Below are 12,701 nucleotides of genomic sequence, written 5' to 3' on the forward strand. Positions count from 1 at the left end.
CTTCTGTGGTGTCCCTTCTGTACATGTGTGGCCTACAACCCCTTGGTAGGTGGAGGTGATTTGTTTTTGGTTTTTTTTAGTTGGAGCCATGACACTGATGTCTTGTATGACCAGCCTCATTTTCTGCTAAGCTCAACTCTACTTATTGACTGATTAGGGGTAGCTTTAATTTATACTTTTGCTTAAATTTCTCTCTAACAGCTTTATATGCTCTCTCTGTGTTGAATATTTACGTATTTCTGGGAAGCTTAGTTAGTTATGAGTTTTCATACAAACATAACTGCTGTGATATAAATGCATTTTTCTATACTGTTAATCTCTAATTTATCACAGACATTATTGTTATTATTATTATTACATCAGAGTGCTAATAATGGGTTAAGCTAAGTGGAAAAAATTTACACCAAAAAGAAGGATTTCTTAAAATAAGTCCATAGTCAAGCAAAATGCCAACTTTTATTGGCTAACTAAAAAGATTACAAAAAGATTAGTTAGCCAATAAAAGGTGTCATTTTGCTTGACTTTTCACTACATTCATAATGGCTAACACGGTACAAGAGCCTAGTACTTTAAATAAGTCCATAAAATTAAGTCATTTTTTTTAAATAAGGTTGCACTTGCAGCCTAGTTCAGTTCATGGCTATGATACTCATGCTGTGGATTTTGCATTGCCAGCCTGTGTTCATGTGAATTTCAAAAATGTGAATTTAGTGTAACTGGCAATTTCAGAGCAAGTCATTGTGGGTATCCTGCAAATGCAACCCATTCAAGTGCCACTTAACTGTTTCTTCATTACTTGATGGTGTTCATAACGATAATTAAACGCAACATGTTTACTGGAATATTTTATCCTCAAAAACTTTCAACACTGATGCTTTGTAGCTTGGTTAGAAGGTAACCATATTCTTGTTTATATTCTTGTTTTTCATCTTTTTCTCTTAATTATTATTATTATTGATAGTTTTTGCTTTTCTCCTTTTCACCTGATGTTTGATGGGGGTAACCACTAAATCCAAATCTTAACCAGAGATCAAAGTGATTTACCCAAATGCCTTTCATGGGATGAGTGCAGTGCCCATTACGACATTTCACTGTCTAATGGATGGCCCAGGAGCAACTCGAGGTTTTGATTAAATCATTTCTTGATTGTTCCTGATGCTCCGATTATGACTGGCACAGATTTTATTTTTACTTTCCATACCCTGCTGGCTTTGATTTCCACTTCTTTATATTTCCTGAGGTTCTTAGTTTGTTTCAGCATAATGTTTGATTCATTTAGGATGGCTATATTGATAGAGGCTGGTTTCTCTTTCTATGATTGCAGCACATCTTATCATCTAGTTTACATTCACCTGCACACAAGTTAACTATAATTTATACACCTTCCCATATTGATACTGTTTGTATCTGTATGTGATGTTGGTGAGTCTTTCAATGCAATTTATTTTTTGCCATCCTTACATTTTGGTAAAAAGTAGAAAGTCCTATTTAATATATTTTCAGAACTTCAAAGCTGACCCATTACATTTATGTGGTCAGACAATGAGGTGCATTGATTTAAACATACTGTATATTTATTGTTTGCATTTGATCCCACAGGCACATTCCCATAGTTGTTTTAAAGTTAACTGATTAAGTTGTTCATGACAACATTTTTCAGAAATGCTTTACTGAATTAGGCAAGCAGGCTGAATTAAAATGATAATTGGCTTCTCTCAGGCAGACAGGCGATGTCAGTTATGGGGAAATCTCTCCTCTGCGGCATCAAGGCATTGAGGCATGAGGCAAGTTGAAGAAAATTCATATTTATTCAAAGACCTATTTAATGGCTGTAACAATACAGAACAGAAAGACAAACAAAACAAACATTCTCTTGAGTATCCATGATATCTTTACTGGACAGCCTAAGCCCTGTCTTTACTCCTCCAATTGTAAAATGTCCTGTGCAGGGATCCTAGTCCTTGTTAAGCATTGGCAGGCAGCCTTCAAGCCACAGTTACCCTCATTGTAGCTTTTATATACCTCTGTGAATTGTATTGACCTTGTGCTTGCCAGTCAAATGTTCACCCTACTGAAAAGTGCCCAAGCCATGGTATAGATAATTATACACAACTGATAATGGTCTGTTACTCTGGTGGTGGTACATGGACATTTATTTTGGTAGTGAAATCTTGATAGGAAGTGACTACTCACCATCAGAGCTCCTAAACAGACCAGTGACTAGGGAAGGCTGGATGCAATATACTTTTCTAAGTTATAAACAGAACAATCAGTTTGTTTTTTTACAAATGCTACTACCAAGAAGCTACCCTTTTAAACATGTAATTAAAATATTAATGAAACTCAACAACATTGCCAAATGACATTTAATTATATTGTGTGGTGTTACATTCATTGTCTAATGCTGGCACTGTAAATAACACTATACATTTGGACTTCAAATTTATCAAACCTGCTTAATCCAGAAGCCTATCCCATCAACAATGGATGCAAGGCAGGAACCCCCCGTGGACAGGGTCTACCCATACACATAGTTATACTCACACAGGACCAGTTTAGATTTATAGTCAACTTTACCAACAATCAGCAGCAGAACAGCAAATGCTAAGGTATGCTTCAGCAGTTCAAATATACTGTCTTCTTCTTCCGTAGCTATTCCCATTTTTATATGGGGTAGCTATTTCTTTTGCCTAGACTTCTCCAATAGAAGTGATTTTTAAGGTTGGATGCCTTTCCTGATGTCAACCTTCTCCATTAATCCGGGTATTAGACCGACTCCAAAATGGAGGCTGGGTTAGTTGAACATATATTTTATAGGCTGTTAGTTAAGGTGTCCCAATATCTCATTCAGATAGTTTTAAATAATTGTCTGAGTTTCCTGTTAAACTGCATGACTCCATATTTGGATGAGATTTCCATTACTCTTTGTGTACACTGTAATGAAATGTGTATACTACACAAAAGAGTGAAAAGAAGGCAGTAGAAGATCAGGCAAAAATATGGTCAATAATCAGGATGGATTTGAAAGTTGAAGGATCAAACTATTCAGACACCAAATGCAAAATGGAATTACAAACTCAGTAGTCATGAACGCTGTAGCAGAAGTTGAAAACCAAAAGTAACAAGTAACAATAACTAAGTGAAGCTTGAAGTACACAAGGTTGCTGTTTGCAATTATCTAAAAGCTTGATTGTTTGTGTGTTTGCATTTAAATAAATGGGGAGAAATGACATTAGGGCAAAACATGTCATGTCACTTCTTAGTCACATAACTATCAACCAGCCAAGCAACAAAGAACTACATGGCCACATCCATGCAAGTAATGACATGAAATGACAGCAACCTTACTGAAGCCAAAAAAGCCAAATGGCACAGGTTGCAAAAAAAAAATGATAAACTTCCTGAACCATATAAAAACAAAGAAAAATCAAAGTAATTATTAAAGTAATTATAAGCGCATTATAAATTATATATACTTTATAATTATAAAGTAGTTATAAACCCAGAACCATTGTAGTCACCTGGTCAATTAGTCTGTGAATTAAATTGGCAAGGCAGAACTCCTTTGTCTTACCTAGGGAATATTGGTGGAACGTCATTAGCTGTTAAGCTAATTAGACTGGCATCTACTTGGCTCCTTCAATTATATAATGTTCTTTTAACTCATCATATAACTAGAAGAAAGCAAGATCATGGTACAATGCTTACCACTCCTGCCATACAGCCCCAGACAAATGCATTCAAATTGAGGCCCAACAATTGTTTTTGTGTATTTTTTCAGTCTTTCCGTTGTGTGTTTGCTCCAGATACTTCTCCCATGTACCAAGAAAGAGCAAGATACATTACCTGGTGACTCTAAAATGTCCTGGTTTAAATGCTGCTTTGGTCTCAATGTACCTGACATTGACAATACTTCTTGCTTCCTTGTTTAAAAAGTTAAAGTAAACTTTATGATTATCTCAACCATTCACAAGTACACCAATAGACAAAATGACGACGCTCAGGACTCACGACACATAGTGCAAATTAAACCAGACAGCGTTTACCAACAGACAAAACCATGCACTGTTGAAACTGAAAAACTATTAAAATTGTCAATATGCCAAAACTATTAACTGCCCTGATTACACAGAGATCAAGATCCATTTATCAATACAGTGACAGTTCTTTTGACAAAAGAGATAAAGTGACTTGTGTGCATAAACTGGAGGAAGACATTGTTATTTAAAATGTTAGAGTAGGGTGGAAGATCATGGGAGCAACATCATGTAGAGGAGCCTGTAGGGAAAAAACTATGACATATGGCTCTGATGCTGTAGTATCTTTTTCCAGATGGTTAAAGAATGAAGAATGTTTGAGGGGGATAAGAAGGGTCCTCCACAATGTCGTAGGCCTTATGGATACAACATTTGGAAAACATATCTTCCAGGGAGAGACACTTCAAAAATATTCACTGCTGACCTCACTATTCTTTGCAATGTCTTGCAGTTGGACGTGCTACAATTTCTATACAGACCATAATGCAGCTGGTCAGAACATTGTCGATGGTGTCTCTATAACACATGGTGAAAATGGGAGATGGGAGGTATGCTTATTTCAGTCTCTGCTGGGCCTCTTTAGTTAAGGAGGTGGTATTGTTAGTCCGTGTGAGGTCCTCAGTTATATGCACTCCATTGATGCAGACTGAGATGTGGTCAGGGCAGGTTTTTTCTCCTGAAGTCAACAATTAATGTTTTAGTCTTGTCAGTGTTGAGGGATAGGTTGTGATCTCTTCACCAGCTGTCCAGCTGTCGAACCTTCACATTCAGAAAATGAGTAAATGAATGAGTGTGTTGGTAAATGTGGCATCCTGTCTAGGAATAGCCCCTGCTTTGCTCCTGATGCTATTGAGCCAGACTTTGCTTTCATGTGACATGTGACAAGGCATCATGGTGGTTCCCAGCACTAAGAATATGAGTTCCATTTCTGCCCTGCTTACAGTTTCTATGGAGCCTCTGGCTTCTCCCATTATCTGGGTATTCCAAGTCCTTCAGTTTTCTCAGATGTCCATACCATGTATGCATGTGTGGTTAAGTGGCAACACTGAATTGATCTGTTAGGAGTAGAAGTTAATGGTGTGTCCTGTGGTGGACTGGATCTTCTCCAGAGTTGGTTAGTGTTGCAGCATATCTGTTTCAGCGACCTAGATTTAATTCCTAGCCCAGTTAAAGTACTGTATGTATGGTGTTTTCATGTTTTTCTGAGGCTCATGAGGGTCATTTCCCTTATTCAAAGCATGTACAGTACACATTTGAAGTCAACTAAGATTTCAGCTCCCCGTTAAAGTTTGTTTCCTAACTTGTATCTAGTTCTCTATGTGTCCGCTCTGCATAGCCATCTGATTAAAACAGCGAATTTAGAAAATAGATATTAAAATGCATGCACACGTCTCCAAGGCCTCTATAAATGGTTTACTTTTAATAACATTAGCTTGGCAAATTGTGGCCTAGTGGACTCATTTTGTGAGACCCTGGACAAGTCACTTAACCTGCCAGTGCTGAATTTGTACAAATATGAAAATAATTGTAATATGTAGTTATCTCTTTGGAATAAGGGTCAGCCAAATAAGTCATTCTAATGTAACACACTGCGCAAAGCAAATTGTTAGGACAACTGTAGAGTCACAGCATTAACTAAACATTTTAGAATAGCTGATTTTAAATGAAAGCCAATAATATGAACACTTACTGATTAATCTGAAATTACAACTGGGTTTATTTAGCATTTAGCAAAAAGTATCAGAAGAGGATGAATTACAGCTGCTTTCAATCAATCGATTTTATTTGTATTTGGACTTTTACACAGCACACCATCACAAGGTGATTTATGAAACAAACATTTCAAAGTAATAATTAATTATAGGGACAAATAAATCTTTGAAGGGCCTACAAAAGAAAATTGAATGCAAAGCAGACTGACAGTTTGAGCTCTCAGTACAGTAGAACAGACCAGAAGAGTCAGGTGGAGTATAAATGAACAGATACTCAAAGCACTTGATTCATCCATAAACAATTCAAGGCAGATAACAAGCAGCACCTTCCATTTTTAAAAGGGAATTAGTGAATGATTTGGATAAATAATGAGGTGTACAAAGTAGATTTTTTTAGATTTTTGACTTATGTGATGTAAATTGTATTGTGTGTTGTGGCTCAGACATCCTTTCCATAATCTTTGGAGCACAGAGCCTCTTACACTTTTCTCTTAGAGTCATAAGTTTTGCTATTAAAAATGTTTTTATGATTAATGAGCACTACACTACCATTTGTGCTCATGATCTAATTTTTTCGATCCCTGCCTTCTGCTTGTGACCCTGGGTGAGGGTGGGAATGCTGAGGCTCTACAATTTGGGAGATCCTCAGAGTAGAACCGCTTCTTCTTTGGATGGAGAGGAGCCTGATGAGGTAGCTTGGGCATGTTATGGACACAACCCCTCAGTGTCTCTCAGGAAAGCTTTGATAGGCTTAGCCCACTAGGAGAAGATCCATGACATGCTAGTCTGGGAAGTAACAGGAAAGTGTCAGTTTAGAGACAAAGAACTATTACCTAACCACAAATAATCTACTTCAATTGTCAAATTAATTACAATGTAAATATTCATTCAAGGCCATTCTCACATTCCTAACTAACTATATGATGATACAAAAGTTGTTGGCTTTTTTTTGTTTTTGTTTTTTTTTGGGTTTTTTTTTATTAAATTCATTTTATTGGTTTCAAAGCATCAATAAAATACAGTACCAACATTATACAGTAAGTCCCTAAAGTACATGGAATTACATGCTTGATACAATACTATGTCCAGACATTACTTTCAAATAGATGTCATCCATTACAAATGCAAAGAAGTGCATAATAAATCCATAAATATTAATCCATCCTTTTCTTAAAGCTGAAAACCCAATTCAGGGTTACAGGGACCAGATGCTATCCTAACAGAACTGTATGCCAGGCAAGAGCCAACACTGAACAAAGTACTGGTCCATTATGGGGTACAGTCAACTTCATTCATTTGCATCCACAAAACTCACACAAAACTAATGTTACAGGGAACTCAGAAAAAAACATAGACATAAAAATAATGTCCAGCCTCCACACAAACAGTGACCAGGCACTCTTGAGTTGTGAGTCAGCATTGCTAAACTCTATAACTCCATACATCTTAACAAATCTATCTACTATATAATAAAATGCTACTGCCATGCAATCTAGTTGGTCAGTTTGGTTTTAGTCTGGTTGGTCAGTTTTGCTTTGGGGCTCAGTGGTAGAGATGATGACTTGATATATTAGGAGTGCCTGTCGTAAGATGAGAGGATGTTTTTACTTGTTTAACTCATGTATTGTTTTAGCACAACCTTTTAGCTCCTGCATGCAGTGGCTTAATGAACTTGTTGGAGCTTGGTGCGCTCATCATCAGGCATCGGCTGCAGCCAGAAGAAAATGGGAATAGGTTAGCACTACGGAGAGGATTTTTTTGTGTTTTAATTCATCTAGAAAGTGATCGCTAGTCAGAGAGGAAAGGGGAGAGACAGAAAAGGAAGCATTCATGTGTCCTGATTGAATTTTTGGAGAGTAGGACCAAAAGCTGGGGTTTCCATTTGGTGACTGTGCTCTTTTTCTGAGGAGTAGTAAACCAGACAAGAGGAGGAGAGGCCACCGGAGCAAGTTAGAGGAGGGAAGCTTGAGAGCAACGGCATCCAATAGATGGGTAAGATGCCCTCAGAACTGCTTTGGGATCAGGGATCCGGTGGGTTGCATCTGGAACAAGATGGATAAAGTGCTCTGGTGGCCACAGCTTAGATCTCCATTTGTTTGTTTGGGGGATGCGATCTTGGTGTCTTCTGTCATACTGGTAAGGACTGGGTGAGAAAAAGAGATTAACCTAATGTTTTTAACTCTTTGATGCTTGGAAATTTAACTTATTTATTTGGAATATTTACTGTATTAATGAAACAGCCTAAAGACAATTATTGATTTTATTGACACAGATTCTATATACTTATTTAATAACTTATTTATTGCACTGTTGCACATTCTTTTTGAGCACTTTTTTTCTTTGTATGAAATAAACTCTGCTATTCTTTTGATTATAAAGTCTCACTTGTGTCCTCATTAGGATTGGTCCTTCATCAGTTGTGACTATTGATGAACCAAGTTCAAGAGATAGCAAGGCTGTTGGCAACCTGGGGATAAGGGGTGGGAAACTTAGTTCTTGGTTGTGACAATTAAAAAAAAATAAAAAAGGGGTGAACATAAAGCATTTCAATGACAACAAAGCCAATAATGTACTATGTGACATTGGGTCACTAAATAATGATGAAGCACAGCCTGAGTTGCCTTCAGAGACGGGAAGGTTTTCTCAAGAATACAAATGATCTTTTTGCAGTAGGTAATGGAGGCTTGGTACTCAAAAAGCAGACAGGTGATGAGCAAGGCACCTCAAAATAACAGAGGCTGAGAAGCAGGCTTCATGGGAATGCAATCAAGAAAAGAAGCACAGGCCAAGAGAGTTTGAGACAAGCAAAAATACCCAGGAACGGGACATGTTGGACAAGAGATATCAAACATTTTTAAAATTTATTATATTACCTATTCGACAGGTACATGTTGCTAGCATATAATAAGATAAAGAGGTGGCCATATAGAATGTAGCCATTAAGAATGGCCTTGATTGTTTTAATCTTCCACTTGTGGAAAAATCTTGTCAAGAATAGCATAATGAAGGACCACCACATACTGAAGTGAGTGGCCATCCATGCATAGGTTTCTTATGACACGCCTTTACCCAAAAAATCAAAGTATGCATGCTCACTAACCAGTGTTAAAACTAAAAATTAGATAAACCTTTGTGCTTCTGTGAAACAAAGACTTTACATTGTGACCGAGCTGATTCAGGCCAGTCTTTCAATCAAGTAAATATATTGGAATGTCATCCTGTAATTAGAGAAAATGAATGTCTCCCATCAAACTGACTCCGTAGGTGATGTAAATAAATCTCTCAAACGGTGACTCAAATTAAATTCCACTGACTTTGAGTAAGCAAGGATTTTATTTTCCTATTGGCTACAGATAAACCAGTTTTCGGTGGGTCACAAGTAACAATATTATTAACATGCTGCTCAGTTAAATTAATTTCACTTTGAGTGTAGGGCTGCTTTAACCTGGGTGACATTTAGAAATATTATCGGGGAAAAAGCTGAATGAAGCCAAGTGGCAAAGCGCAATGGGATGCAATCATTAGAGCATAGCAGGCAGCTGGAAGAATTGTAACTGATAGGCAGGCAGTTTGAAATGCCATTCAAATATAATTGTATTTAGATTCAAGAAGTAAAAATGTTTGTCTTCCACTTGATGGGAAAGTCTAAGCCCTACTTGGCACTATATACTACAGTGTGCACCGATGTTGGTCAGGTGGAACAGTCCGAATATGAGGTAATGAAGGCAAGATGACAGCTTTTATCAATTTTAGCATATTCATTGTGTTTTGAACATGAAAATCCCCTGCCTGTGCTGTGTGTTTTCTAATGTTCAATGGTAACGAATTATAGCTTAGCCTTGATCAAATGTCATGTCTTGTCTGCTTGCTAATCAAGCAAACCTACAGGACTTTTAGCTCCCATTACTTCAGTGATTTTCTTTGTTTGCACAATATTTATTTGTATTTGCAAAATTCTCAAGCAAGGTTTGCAATGCAAACTTCTTTGATTTGCAGAGAGTAGAGTTAACGGCTAATTAATCTGCTGTTCAAATCAAGCTGTCATGCCCGCATACTGAACCCGTTACATTATGCTTTTATTTTCTTTTCCAATTGGTAAATCTGCTATGCATGAAATTTGCTTCACTTATGATGGAGATGAGGGTTTGCTGCACTGTCTTCAAAGAGTGCATGCCACCCTTTGAAACCTTCTAGTGTTCTCTGAGTTGATTTCTGCTTTTGTGAATAGAGTAACAGCGTCACCCGCTGGTATGGCACAAAAATTTCAAATATATGGTACTATAATTATACTATTTACAGGCTACAGTAAAGAAGAAATACATCAGGATGGCACAGTCAGTATTATTTTGGCATATACTGTACAACATAGTCTAACTAACAGGGTAGATGACTCCATTATTCAGACCCACCTAATCTGGTGAAAGGTCACAGAAACATGACATGCCAGTAAGACTTTCTCTGCTAGTACTACTATTATTTGCCTTCCACTGAACTTTTATTTCTTCCTTCAACCGAGAGAGGCCTGTCTTTTAAATTATCAACTTGTGGCCCTTCCAGGGCCAGTATGGGCACTTTTCAGTTTTCTTATTTACATCAAACCCTGCTTGATGTAATATAGCTATGCTATTTGAAAGTCCTGGCACTCATAGCTGATTCCCTATACTTAGTAAGGACTTCCCAGCCTCCTTACAATGGATTAAATTTAAGATTCCACACTGGTTAAGATAAAGAGGTCCCCCAAACAGCAGTTTCTCCAGTAGTTGTAGAGATAGATAGATAGATAGATAGATAGATAGATAGATAGATAGATAGATAGATAGATAGATAGATAGATAGATAGATAGATAGATAGATAGATAGATAGATAGATAGATAGATAGATAGATAGATAGATAGATAGATAGATAGATAGATAGATACTTTATTAATCCCAGGGGGAAATTCACATACTCCAGCAGCAAAAAATATTAAATTAAAGAGTAATAAAAAATGCAGGTAAAAAACAGACAATAACTTGAATAATGTTCAACGTTTACCCCCTCTGGTGGAATTGAAGAGTCGCATAGTTTGGGGGAGGAATGATCTTCTCAGTCTGTCAGTGGAGCAGGACAGTGACAGCAGTCTGTCGCTGAAACTGCTCCTCTGTCTGGAGATGACACTGTTTAATGGATGTAGTGGATTCTCCATAACTGATAGGAGCCTGCTGAGTGCCCGTTGCTCTGCTACGGATGTCAAACCGTCCAGCTCTATGCCAACAATAGAGCCTGCCTTCCTCACCAGTTTGTCCAGGCGTGAGGCATCCTTCTTCTTAATGCTGCCTCCCCAGCACACCACTGCGTAGAAGAGGGCACTCGCCACAACCATCTGATAGAACATCTGCAGCATCTTACTGCAGATGTTGAAGGATGCCAGTCTTCTAAGGAAGTACAGGCGGCTCTGTCCTTTCTTGCACAGAGAATCAGTATTGGCAGTCCAGTCCAATTTATCGTCCAGCTGCACTCCCAGGTATTTATAGGTCTGCACCCTCTGCACACAGTCACCTCTGATGATCACGGGGTCCATGAGGGGCCTGGGTCTCCTAAAATCCACCACCAGTTCCTTGGTTTTGCTGGTGTTCAGTTGTAGGTGGTTTAAGTCGCACCATTTAACAAAGTCCTTGATGAGGTTTCTATACTCCTCCTGCCCACTCCTGATGCAGCCCACGATAGCAGTGTCGTCAGCAAACTTTTGCACGTGGCAGGACTCCGAGTTATATTGGAAGTCTGATGTATATAGGCTGAACAGGACCGGAGAAAGTACAGTCCCCTGCGGCGCTCCTGTGTTGCTGACCACAATGTCAGATCTGCAATTCCCGAGACGCACTGAGGTCTGTTTGTAAGATAGTCCACGATCCATGCCACCAGGTATGAATCTACTCCCATCTCTGTCAGCTTGTCCCTAAGGAGCAGAGGTTGGATGGTGTTGAAGGCGCTAGAGAAGTCTAGAAACATAATTCTTACAGCGCCACTGCCTCTGTCCAAGTGGGAGAGGGATCGATGTAGCATATAGATGATGGCATCTTCCGCTCCCACCTTCTCCTGGTATGCGAACTACAGAGGGTCGAGGGCGTGTTGGACCTGTGGCCTCAGGTGGTGAAGCAGCAGCCGCTCCATGGTCTTCATCACATGTGATGTTAGAGCGACAGGCCGGAAGTCATTCAGCTCACCAGGACGTGATACCTTTGGGACTGGGGTGATGCAAGATGTTTTCCAAAGCCTCGGGACTTCCCCCTGTTCCAGGCTCAGGTTGAAGATGCGCTGTAGAGGACCCCCCAGCTCTGATGCACAGACCTTCAGCAGTCGTGGCGATACTCCATCTGGACCTGCTGCTTTGCTGGCACGAAGTTTCCTCAGCTCTCTGCTCACTTGCGCTGCTGTAATTGTGGGTGGGGATGTCTCTCCTATGTTGGTATCAGCAGAAGGATGTGTAGAGAGTGCAGTACTCCGAGGTGAGAGTGGGTTAGGGTGGTCAAACCTGTTAAAGAAGATGTTCATTTGGTTTGCTCTCTTCACTTCTCTCTCGATGGTGGTACCCCGCTTCGAGCTGCAGCCAGTGATGATCTTCATCCCATCCCACACTTCCTTCATGCTGTTGTTCTGCAACTTCTGCTCCAGCTTTCTCCTGTACTGCTCCTTCGCCGCCCTGAGCTGGACTCGGAGTTCCTTCTGCACACGCTTGAGCTCATGCTGATCACTGTCTTTAAAGGCCCTTTTCTTCTGGTTCAAAAGGCCCTTGATGTCACTTGTAATCCATGGCTTGTTGTTAGCATAGCAGCGTACAGTTCTTACTGGAACTACAGTGTAGACCAATTGGATCTGTACAAATAAACACCCTTTATTTTATACAGTGCCCTTCTATAGTAAATACCATTCCTTGGCAATTGGAAGCACAGACATACAATTATTACATGTGT

The 12,701-nt window shown here is 39.0% G+C and overlaps 1 protein-coding gene across 8 annotated transcripts in view; it reads left to right on the top strand.

The window, feature by feature from the left end:
* The window catches only part of syt1a (synaptotagmin Ia), a 1,226,547-nt gene that overhangs the window by 1,091,872 nt on the left and 121,974 nt on the right, over window positions 1-12,701 (top strand). The gene's annotated exons all lie outside the window — the stretch shown is intronic.

The sequence above is a fragment of the Erpetoichthys calabaricus genome, chromosome 1, assembly GCF_900747795.2.
Source record: "Erpetoichthys calabaricus chromosome 1, fErpCal1.3, whole genome shotgun sequence".
NCBI classification, from domain to species: domain Eukaryota; kingdom Metazoa; phylum Chordata; class Cladistia; order Polypteriformes; family Polypteridae; genus Erpetoichthys; species Erpetoichthys calabaricus.